Consider the following 12530-nt stretch of genomic DNA (forward strand, 5'->3'; position numbering starts at 1 on the left):
ACTACTACTGCTGTTAATATATTACCCACTATATTGTTTCTGCATAATGATTTAGCTATATGTTGCTATTATGTTTGGGTTTCAATAATGAACCTGTTCAGGCTTAAAGAAATGCACAAACCTCCTGGAACAAAATTAATATTGATAAGACTGAGAGTAGTTTCACCCCTGTGCCAAATGTTAATTTAAATTACAACAAGAAGGTGAATACATCGGCACGGTGGACAATACGTGCTACTGTAGGTTTGCCTCGGCTTTATGAATGACAGTGCAGTAAATATAGAACACTGTCTTGAAATCAATGTTGAAATGACTTCCAAATGCAAAACCACTTCCATGGCTTTAAAGTGCCACTGCATAAATGACTGTAGGATTTGGAGGAGAATGCAGAAAAAATTGTTTGTGGAGAATGAAAACACTAAACTTAATAGTTTATACATTGCCTTTCACAGAAGAACAAAAGACTGTAATATCAGAATCCACTTTATGGGCCAGGTGTGTTGAACCCATGAGGAATTTGACTTCGGTACAGTGGCTCTCAATGTGCATGTACGATGTTCTTCGGTAAGTCAACAAGATAAGAAAATGGCTAGTAAAATATATAACTTGTAACTCACTTGTCTATAAAGTGCATTTGTGTACTCTGCTAAAGTGAACGTGAACCTTGAGTCCATAGCTACAACTCTTGTGTGTGTGAATCAGTGAATTTTAGGGTGGCAACATGGTTTAGGGTTAGGATGAGGTTAGGTTAAGTGTTGAGGTCAGGTGTTGGGTGTTAGGCAAGTAGTGGTTATGGTTAAGGTTAGGATAGGTCTACAGGATATGAACGTAAGTGAATGTAAAGTCCCCACAAGGAATGAAAACACAGCGTGTGGGGGAGGGGGGTTGGGGGGGTATGCGTGTGTATGTGTGGCTTTCTTTTACTTGAAATCTTCACATCAGCATTCATCTACAAAGCGCTTATGTGGCAGAAACAGTGCTGTGAGCGAGCCTCCAGAGTGACAGGAGGTGAATTAGAGAGTGATTAGAGGTGAATTCTAATTCACACTCCCATGTGTCTGCCTGTCATTTGTAGGACAGAGCGTTGGCAAACTAATGAGTGTCAGACAGGTTGCAGCATAGACTCACTGAGCTCGACAGTAGCAGTCCTGCACAAAGACACGGTCGCAGCATGTCCTTACCAAAAATTATAGACTCAGACATAAATTACAAACATGCCTGCTGGTAGCATTAGCAATTCTTTTTATTTATGTAAAAGACTGTGGGAGAGCAGAGCAACTGTTGAGACTAAAAGAGAAATACTGAAGACAGTGTTTGACCTTTGTCTGCATGCTACCTGGCATTACACAAACAACTGTGTGCAGGTATTTCTCACAAAATTGAAGTCAAAAAGACCTTGCATTTCTCTGTAAAACTGGCACGGTTTCTGAAAAGGAAAATTTAACAATAAATCAGGAAAAAATGTACCAGTATTAATATACTGTTGATGTGAAAGTAAACCTTATACACAAAAAAGGTGCTTTGTTTAAACATCTAAGTAGACTACACACTGTTAGCTGTATGTGAACTTCAGAAGATAATTTTAACTGAGTGCAAACCAGTCTACCACCAGTTGGAGCTTTGCTGGTTTAAATGTATCAGGTAAACAAGGATAAGTGCAGTGATCCTTCACTCCACTGGACTGTCTTACTATACACAGAGGCAAGTTTTTAAAATAGCATCACTGACTTGCATGTTGCCTCTCTTGACAGACTTTAAATTGATTTATGTACATAAATCTACCTCTGACTGTACATGTTACTAATATCATTAGAATGACATGCTGATTTTATTTGAATAAGATGTTTCTTGAGAACTTTGTAAAATCTAAACACTGATGTAATTTTATTCTCTAACAATTGCTACGCTCTACAAGAACATAATTGATGTACATATTTGTTTACATGTCGTTGTGTCAGTGTTATCAATGACAACCATGGATGCAAGCCTTGGCAACACAAGGACATTACTGCAGATGGTAGGGCAGATGCAGTCCTAGGTCTGTCTCTTTGGATGCATGATGGATCATACTCTGACAATTGAGTAGCTAATAACATGATTAGAAGTAGCTTTATTATTTAGCTAGCGAATGTGTGTGTCATCTCAATCATTACAAGCCTTTAATGTTCCAAATAAGGTTGAGTACTCCCAAAAAGTCTAACATGCAGAAAAATTGATATCGAAAAATACCAAAAAAAAAGGTAAACGGTATATGTTGTATGTATGTGTACGTTGAGCAGTAAGAATAAATCACCACATAGAAGTGCCAAAGATATATATGAGGTAACCAGTGTGAAGGTAATTATCCAGCTGTTAAATGCCCTGCATGGTCCTGGTCGCTGTGCTTTCATAGCAACGTTTCATGCATCATTATGAAAAATGTTTGCATCACATGTTTCATCTTTGTCACATGTGTTAACTGTTGTAAAATGCCATATATGTCAGGCTCTAGTAAGACCCTAGTGCTTGACAAAAATAAAAAAAAGAACTAAAATGTGACTGTAAATGTTTCGGTTCTAAAGAAACCTGGAGACTCCTTGCTGTGAAGCTGCCTTGTGCAGTTTTGATCTCAAACTGTGCAGTCTTTCTCTGCAGGACAGGCAAATATCAGTTGAGGCTTTTGAGGTTTGCTTTTACCTTGAATCTGTCATCACTTCTCCATATTAGAATTTCTGCCCTGAAAGGCCTTCTTTCTGTATACAGTAGGTATATGTCTGTTTTAACCGGTGTTTAGTGTGTGTATATTGTCCATAATCAATGTAAGTACCTTGGCTGTTTTTCCTGCTGTTGCTGACTTTGCCATTTTTCTTCTCAATGTTTCTAGTAAATATTATTATAAGTTATGGATCAGCAGTTTGCTGAATCTCACTGATCATTTGATTGAGCAGTACCATCATTACACACAGCTGTGTGATACGACATGATGTGTTTATTTCTGTCAGAACAGACTGACACATCTGAAGAAGGGTTCGTTTACTGCTTCCACATGTCCTCTGGTGCTGTCGTACAGCACACCACCGTTTGTCCCATCTCTGACAATGTGGGGCCGTGCTCATGAAATGCCCAGAAAATGTGAATATTAAAATCCTTGCAGGGTTGTCAACTGCACCATCTCTCTCCTGTCACCTTCAGGTCTCCAGAGACTGGTGCATGATGAGAGGCAGCGAGGACGTTCACATTGAGATGGCTTCAATAAAAAAGGTAAAAAATGAGAACATTAAAACACTGTACTTAATCTGTCCATTCAAATTAGCGCCATTAATCATGATTAATTTGCTACAAAGCAATAATTGCCTTGAAGAGTGCATACTGTGATCCAAAATGCCTCCAAAATGGCATTGGATTTCTTTGGTAATTTACAAAGGTGTGCTCATCAGGGAGGTGTTGACAAGCACAGATGTGAGGATGAAGTTAAAAGACCTTAACTGGAAGTGTGATATTTATTAAAAGAGAGAGACTTTTTATGAAAGTTGACTTCATCCCGATAGGCAGGATGTAAAGGGGATGCACTTTTGTTGTAAGCACTAATGCAGTATGATATATTGTGATATTTTGGAACACTGATAGAGTTAAATGGATGCAGGATTATATTAGTTAGCCTGTGTGCATTTTCAACAGGATAAGTCTATCATAGGGTCAGGTTGGCACATTGTGATCAGTGATATCGATTGGAATGTAAACAGGACAATATTGCTCTGTGGCACCACAGGAGAGAATTGATAGGCGGGAAATGAGCAGTTCACCTGCATTATTGATAATATAATCACATTTGTGCCAAAGCTGACAGTGAACACCTGGAGAAACTAGAACACGCAGAGAGAGAGGAAAGCTCAAGAGGGTTAAAGCAAATCAAAAGTAATGATTTTCCAGCAGATGACAATCATTATTTTGTGAGTGGAATTAGTGCTGTGATATTTGTAAGTTGGTTAGGGCTGTCACAAAAATGGTATCGTTTGAATAGATGAGAGCAAACACTTAATTTGTTCAAATGAGTTTGAACACAGCCCATGTAACTTAATTATAAACTATGATGCTGAATTGTTCTCATTTTGCTTTGCTGTGTCTTAACACCTTGTGAATGGCAAGCTAACTGGTGACTTCAGTAATGTTGCTATTTGGTAGCTACATTTACCAAAATAAAGGAATCTTATCACCATCCATGATTATTCCACTTTTTTTCGTTTCTGTTCTGATGCTTTGGTTTCATGATTGCTGTACAGTATGTGTATAGCACAATTTGCTGAGCAGGTTGCTTCATTTTAAGAACCCCTCTCACTGGAGTAGGTTTGCTGTCCTCATACTAGAGATGCTGCAAGTTAATTCCCTTCCAGGGATCAGTTTGAAGGCCAATCCGGACATCTTTTAATGATTCTGTTTTGTCAACAATGCAGACAATCTAATGTCGATGCTTTCATTACTGAATTTTACAGTTTTCCACGACTAATTTCATAACAAACCAAAATTAAACCTGGCCTTTGTTTGGTTCACGTGCTTTCTGTAAGCCGACACCTTACCGAGAGAAAGCCAGGTACCCAAAGATCATCTTTTAAGGGAAAAAAAAAAACTCTAAGAATACTGTAAAATTGCTAATGCATAATGATTTTATAGTTCCAGTTTGTAGAGAGTGACAGGACTACTAATAAATTAGCTGATGTTTAGCTCATGTTTAAGTCAATTTCAGAGCTTTACTTTTTGCAGTTAAAATTTTATTCATAATATATGAATCATTTAACTGTATGAGTGAAACTTTTGCCACCAGGGACTTCAGGATTTGGATCAACTAACTCGTGAAAAATAGCGTATGCCACACCTGAAAAGGTTACACGTGCTATTTTAAGGTATGAGATACATATTTAATCAACACTTGGGTAATTATAAGACTTAGATTGGCATTGACTTGGTATATACCCCTATTAAAGGTCACAGAGAACAAGAAAACTTGATTGATTCAGGTTAACATCATACAGTTTGAATTTGGAGTGATCATTACAAGTATTTGTCTTTCATGTTCAAACAGTAGTTTGAATTACAAAAGAACAAGAAAACCTGATTGATTCAGGCTAATGTCATACAGTTTGAATTTGGACTGATCATTACAAGTATTTGTCTTTTATGTTCAAACAGTAGTTTGAATTACAAATAAAAACTGGTAGCCATAGAGTCAATATCATTCATATCATCTAAATTACCATTGTTAACCCTTGATCCTCTTTTACTGTCCAAAATGAAAGCCATCAAATTTTGCAGAAACACTTTTGGTTGTAATTCCACAATAGTTTGTATCTTTACAAATAAAAACTGGCAGCCATAGGGTCAATATCATTCATACCATCTAAATTACCATTGTTATGTTGTATATCTAATATAAAGAGCAGATCCAGTTTTTCATGTTTAAAAAGTTGTTAAAATATGTTTATTATTTGCAGAACTATATTGCTGACCAGTTTCCAGGTGCAGTAATCTCCTTATGTGTATTTTAATATTTTGACCTGTGGGTTAGGGTCCTGACATTGCATGTTTTAATCTTTTTGAGCCCTAGGATGTTGGATGCTGGATGCCAATATGCCACATTTTAAGAGAGTGGGAAGGTTAAGCCTAAATCTTTAGTACAAATAGCTTTTAAAAGGGGAGACGATTCAAAACACCAAAGTGATAAATCTGATGGAAAGGGTTGTCAGGCCCATAAAATCTTCTTACATGGTCACGGTCAGCCATGCTGATGTGAAACCATCAATCTTGTCCCACCTTAATCACCAATCAATTTAGCTGTTGTGCTTGTTTTGAAATGAAAGGTCCTCTTCAAAGTTCTCCATCAAATAGCCAGCTCAGAATGATAAATCAATTAATTTATTGACCCTTATTAATCTTTTGACATTTGAGTAATATTCTCATCAGTATCAATAAAATGTGTCCTTGCAATGCTTGGGACAAAGCGTATTTAACCTTTGTATCTAAGGTAACCAAAGCCAAGCAAATCCTTTTACTGAAGAGTTATTGTAATGGGTTGTTGTAGGTGTGTCTGTCAAGCCATTATTCAAGAAATTGCACCATAATTTTTAAGTGGTTTGAAAATTACTTTTTTTCACTTGCATCTTTGTTTTATGTTACATTGTTATTATGAATTATGGAGTCTCAACTCTGTTCACCTGCTATCAATAGGGTGGCTGGACATGTTGATTAAATCAGGACAGTTACATTTTATAAGCGGTTGTCCAAGCAGTCGTAGGGGCACTCCTGTCCACACTCCATTTCCCAGGAGTCCGCTCTCCCACTTCCTCCTACCTTAACTTCACCCACAGACATAGTTACAATGCCCCCCTGACAGGACATGATGGTTTTTGCATTTAAGTATGTATGAGGTACTGTTAATTGTTGTATATCTCTAATAATGGATTTAAGTATTATCATCTGCATGAATGAATGTTTTTCATGCATTCATGCATAAACTCAAGCCAATTAAAGCATTGTCAAACAATCAGCCTTTACCTTTACAGATAAATAATCTGGTTCCTGTCCTCAGAGAAGCATGTAATGGAAAAGATGAAAGGGCCTTGTGCTCACAATTCAAAATTTGCAACAACTCCAAAGGCCTTAAGGTGCTTGGGAAGGTGAACCATAACAAAAATTTGAAAAAACTGAGACCTCACCAGGTCTTCATCAGGGCACAAACAGAACAAGTGTAGTCTGTCTCATTTCCCAAAGATAATGGTGTATTCAAAGCTTTTCAACATGAGGCAGTTAGACGTATATGTTAGGGTTGTTCCATTAAGTCATTATTTTTGTTGAATATTAATTTTGGATTAGTATATTAATTGTGAAAGGAACAGAAGGATGTTTGCTAACAGCCCTGATATTCTCTCATGTATTTATCCTGGTGTTGAGCACAAGTGATGTCTTTTTTCTGTATTCATGTTCTAAAAATTGAGGGATCCTCTGATTCTCTGTGAATAATAACTTTATTCAAGCCAACAATTTAATGCTTTGATGAATCTTGGAGCAAAGCACAATAACTCTCTGTTGAGGTGGCTTTCTTTTAACTAAGGTAAGAACAGCGATTCCAGTTACCCAGCTAGCAGCTATCAATCAGTCGAGGTGAAATGTTTGAACTTCTACCATGAAACTGCATGATGGCAGTTAAATGAAGGCCAAGATGATGTGTGTATGTGTAACTGACTTTCTCCTTCAGACTAGGCCAGTGTTGAGCCACGGAACACGAGAATTAACATTTCTTTTATTGAAAGTGAGAAAAAGGCCAAAGTTTCAAGCAGCACTTAGAAGTGCCCCGTTACTGCTTGTGTATACAGTAGGTTATTATTTCTGGACATTCTTGTAGACTGTGATGCCTCTATTAGGTAAGGTAGGGTTCCTCTTAAGCAGTAATTCAGTGTATTAGCTGTTAAAAACATTACTTTTTTACCATGGACTTTTGATGCTAAATACACTTCATGTGTAGGAAAGACATACAAGTAAAATTTTTACAGCAATGTGAATTCTTTTGCTTATTTGTTACCATTATCATCTGCAAAATGTTTGCACATACCTTTTCTTAAGAGAGATGCTCCACACGTTACCTTTCTCTCTTATAATGACCATGTCTGACCTTTCTGTTCCATCCTGAGCCTTGCTACCATCTCCTTCGTTTCATTCTTTCTCCCTTAGTTCACAGTCCAGTAATAATTTTCCCCTGCAATTAATTCCTCAACTGACCCCCTCCTCATCCCTCCCATCTCTCATCATTGTGGCGTTGTCTTCTTGGGCTCCAGGGCCTGATGAAATGAAAACTGTTGCCAACAATTATTTTTCCTCATCCTTAGTTGTATACTCTGCTCCACTCCAATTCCTTTCCACAGACCACCACAATTAATGGAGTTCTTCATCAAGCTTGTGGAAATCTCTTCACCTTGACGAATTATGACATTCTGGGGCTTAAGCACGCTATCAAAACCCAATGTTTGTTTACATAAAATATACAGTGTGAGTAATTTGAAAGGAGTGAAGGTTCCTCCAGGTTTGCTGAATAGCCTACAGATGCAATTAGATTTTTGCCAGCTCATCTTTTTTTGCTGTTGTGATAAAACATGACACGTTTTCCCAACAGAGCTGTTTAGCATGGCCATGTCAGAAGTCTGGAACTGAGCAATGTGAAAATTAATTTCAGGTGCACTGTTCCTCTAAAAATAATTGCTTTTTTTTTATTTTATTTAATACACTGGGTCAACTTGAAGGGCACCAAAGTGGTGGTGGTGGTTCGCCCTGTCACCTCACAACAGGTTATAGGTTTGAACCTTGCGGCCGACCGGGGCCCGTCTAAGTGGAGATTGCATGTTGTCCCCATGCCTATGTGGGCCTTTTCTGACTACTCCAGTTTCCTTCCACAGTCCAAAGACTTGCGGATCATGCTAACTGGTGATTCTAAATTTCCTGTAGGTGTGAATGTCGCTATGAATTTTGTCTATCTTTAAGCATCAGCCCTGTGACAGACTGTCAACCTGTCCAAGGTGGACCCCACCTCTCCCCCACTGTCAGCTGGGATTGGCTTCATCTTCCCATGGCCCTATATAGGATAAGGGTATAGATAATGGATGAATGGGTCAACTTGACATAACTGGATTTTTTTTAACCCAAAATGGTTTTAAAAAATATTTTCAGGAGAATAAAATGCAGTTATAAAATAATCTTAGACACTGGATTTACTGAGTGGATGTCAGCTTCCAAAATGGTCTGACCTTGACAGACTCAAATTACTTTGGTTTTGCTATTTGCTCATTTCCCATCCCTCTTTTCTTTGCATATTTTTTCTGACACTCAGGTCATTATTTCTATTGTGAGTGTTGTTAGGTGTAGAGGATGTTATGACGACCAGTTTGGTAATGGAAAAATAGGAGTGCTATTTTACATGTGTCTTTTTTTATTCCTTTGAGGGAGGCTGGATTGGCACAGACGTTTGCTCAGAAGCCCCTGTTTTAAAAGGGGGATGTGCATTTACTCAGAGGGGATGAGCATCATGTAGGGCTCTGCCAAAATGATGCAGCATTATGCAAGGGGAAAAAATGTTGGCTCTGGCTCAGCCTTTCCTGCAATGCAGCTACATTATATGCACTGGACTACATTATATTCAGAGGTGTTTGTATATTTTTGTCCTGCTCGTTGACATGCATGAGATGGTCAGAATATTGGGAACACCTCTCAATATAATGCCATCCAGTACAACACCACCTTTAATTAACTATGACCTCAATAATGAACATGAAATTGAATTTGTACATTTATGACAATTTCACCAAAAACTGAACCATTTTGAGCTTCATAAACACAAAAATTAAGGCAGAAATGTTGCATTGTAGTGCATGCAGATGTACAGGTGGTCATAATGCCTGATCAGTGTAGATATAAACTTGAAACTGAAATTTACATCTATGTAATTTTATAATACATACAGTGCAGAAATTATGTGAATAAAAAAGTCATTTGAAAGCCTGAATCAAAAGAGCCTTGATGTTAGTGCAGCAGCAAGGTGGGGAATGTAGCAGGAGGAACATTTCAGCATTAATATGCAAGTTCTTTAGGCACGAGTTGAGCTGGTGAATTGATAAGTGCCACTGAAGTTGAGCTTATTCTCTTTAATGTTTGCTCACTCCACGTCAACATAATTAAATAGAATGGAAAATGGCAATTGCAGAGGTTTTGTTTTGTGTGCATGTAGTGTGTGTGTGTGTGTGTGTATGTATGTGCATACACACGCACATACACACACACACACTACATGCACACAGTGGATGAAAACAGCATCTTGCAGAGGTTTTGTTTTTATGCAATATAACACTTTAATAAAAGAAATACAGAAAGTTTTCAGTCATCCAAAACTTTAAAGTTTCTATGAATGAATCAAATAACATTTTCCACACCTATTACAGTTTATCTGTCAAAGAAATATATATACAGTATAATACAAGGTTTTATCCATCCCTTTAGGATTGTTTTTTGTTTTTTTTTGTTTTTTTTACTGATTAAAATGAATACCTGGCTTTGCACTAGATTTCTCCTAATTCAAGACATTGGATGACTGGAAAAATGAATATAGGGGCATATTAACTATGCCTAAATTCATGAAAACTACAAATTTGTCCTATGGAAACCCAAGCAAATTGTCATTATTGGTATCTGTTAAAACACGCATATAAAAGACTAAACGCTGAAAGGTGAAAGGTTAATATACAGAGACAATTCATTTATGCTACATTAGCACAATTATTACTATAACAGACTATTATTGAAAATAATAAATAGCAATGCTCGACTTTCTTTTTTTGTTTCATTTTATTTTCAAAAGCATCAGTCTGCTGTATGAGCTTTCACATCCACGTATACTCAGTTTCCCATAACCCCACACTCATCAACTTCCTGCATTTATTCTACCCACAGACGCACCCCTATGGGGGTACATTCCAAGTCAATTATATGTATCCTCATTTTTCTTGCCTTTGTGTTTGTCGTGTGTCATAGTCCCTCACATTAAGATCCGAGATAGAATCAAGGAAACACGTTTAGAAGCATGAGGCATTCTTTTGTCCGATCCTTCATCTGAAGCCTTTAATCACCAGCTGATTTAAGGTAAAGAGGTGTGTCAGTCCATTTACGCTAGACCAGATTATTTTGTAGGCAGAGAAAGACACACCACTCTTTATTAATTGATGTTTTAAAAAATGATTAGACGGTGTAATTTTCCTGGTCATAAACCAACATAGTGGCAGATATTTGTCTACTTAAACCATCCTGGTAATCACCTCACATCCACGTTGACATGTAACATGGCAGTAATTGAGAGGAAACAAAAGGCAGTTTGATTAAGTAAACTGTGGTAATCTATGTTAAATTTTTGAGAACATCATTTTAATTCCATGTCACTGCTTGCTTGACATTGCTTGTAGCTGATGTGTAGTCACTTCTAAGCAGAGGCTGTCTAGGTTGTCAGAGGTGGGATTTATATACTTGTCTCAAGCTTGCTCCAGACATGAAGTCCCCAGACTCTACAACACTCAGGTTTAGAGTGAAAGCTTCCATTCTTTATTATCTACTAACAGTGTTATTGCCCCAGCAGAGCTGGTTTAGCCAAATTGGAAATTCACTTGAGTTACTACAGAGTATCAGTGAAGGCATGCCTTGTTTGATAGAAAATGGATGACTGGCACAGTTAAAGGCAAAAAGGAGGAAATGTTAAGCTTGTTGTTACTGATTTGTGAAAACAAATTTCTGCAGCGTTTCATTGAAACTGTTCTTCTGTTTGCTTCTGGTGCACTTTATATCCACCATAAAATAACCAATCTGAATGTTGAATTTCTGTCTTTGCGAAGGATGATGCAGAAATTTGTGGAATATTTAATTTACAAGCACGACATTTACTGTAGCTGGTATTGTTTTACAGAACTACATCAACAATTGAGTAGCTAGAGGTTCATGGACAATTCCATAGCACAAGTGACAGTGGTTTTCACCTTCTACCTTTCCACTATAGGAATATCGCTGTAAATACTGTTCCAACCTGCTATCACTTAACTGATATTTCTCACAGCTTCATTCAGAGTTGTGTGGCTTTTTGAAGCTGTGAAATGGTAGTGATTTGTTATGTTGCTGTTTTTTCAGGAGGGCATGTCTTAAGTCTGTCATGCTCTCTACTCTATCACACCTTTAGCAGGGTGGCCGTGGTCCTTAAAAAGTCTTAAAATGTCTTAAATACAGTTTATCTAATAAGGGTCTTAAAGTATTAAATTGTCTTAAATTCAAATTGGATGGGTCTTAAATGTTTTTAGTCACTTGACTGTGAGAACTTCTCTAGTCTGTCAGACCAAAGCAGACCAAGAAGAAGCATTGCTTATTATTTAAAAAAATTAATACAATTTAGCTGGGCTCCAGCCTGCAAATGATCAGACCAAATTTATTTAAGGTGTGAGTGACCTTTTTTCAAAGGTTGCACTAGGTCCTCTACCAAGGAGATGCTCTGTCCCTGCTGCTGTTCTGCATAGGGCTGAACCCCCTCAGCCAGATCATAACCAAGAGTGGTTACGGATACCAACTATGGAATGGAGCAACCATCAGCCACCTCCTCTACATGGATGACATCAAGCTGTATGCCAGGAGTGAACGAGGCATCGACTCACTGATCCACACCACTAGGATCTACAGCCAGGACATTGGAATGTCATTAAGACTGGATAAGTGTGGCCGAATGGTAAGGAGGAGAGGGAAGGTAGTCAGAGCTCAGGGGATTGCACTACCAGAAGGCAACATAGCAGATGTTGAGGACAGCTACAAGTACCTTGGGATCCTGCAGGCAAATGGGAACCATGAAGAGGCCACAAGGAAAGCAGCAACCACCAACTACCTGCAGAGAGTAAGGCAAGTCCTGAGAAGCCAGCTGAATGGGAAGAACAAATTCTGGGCGATTAACACCTACGCCCAGCTGGTCATCAGGTACCCCGCTGGCATAATAAGCT

General features: G+C 38.0%; 1 long non-coding RNA gene across 1 annotated transcript in view; it reads left to right on the forward strand.

Annotated features, from left to right (window-relative positions):
• Positions 1-12530, forward strand: part of LOC109961287 (uncharacterized) — a 184933-nt gene that overhangs the window by 75658 nt on the left and 96745 nt on the right. The window contains exon 2 of the long non-coding RNA XR_002275117.1: positions 3172-3240. This is a non-coding gene — a long non-coding RNA (uncharacterized LOC109961287). The remainder of the gene's footprint in view (positions 1-3171; positions 3241-12530) is intronic.

The sequence above is a fragment of the Monopterus albus genome, unplaced genomic scaffold (assembly GCF_001952655.1).
Source record: "Monopterus albus unplaced genomic scaffold, M_albus_1.0 scaffold54.1, whole genome shotgun sequence".
Lineage (NCBI taxonomy): Eukaryota > Metazoa > Chordata > Actinopteri > Synbranchiformes > Synbranchidae > Monopterus > Monopterus albus.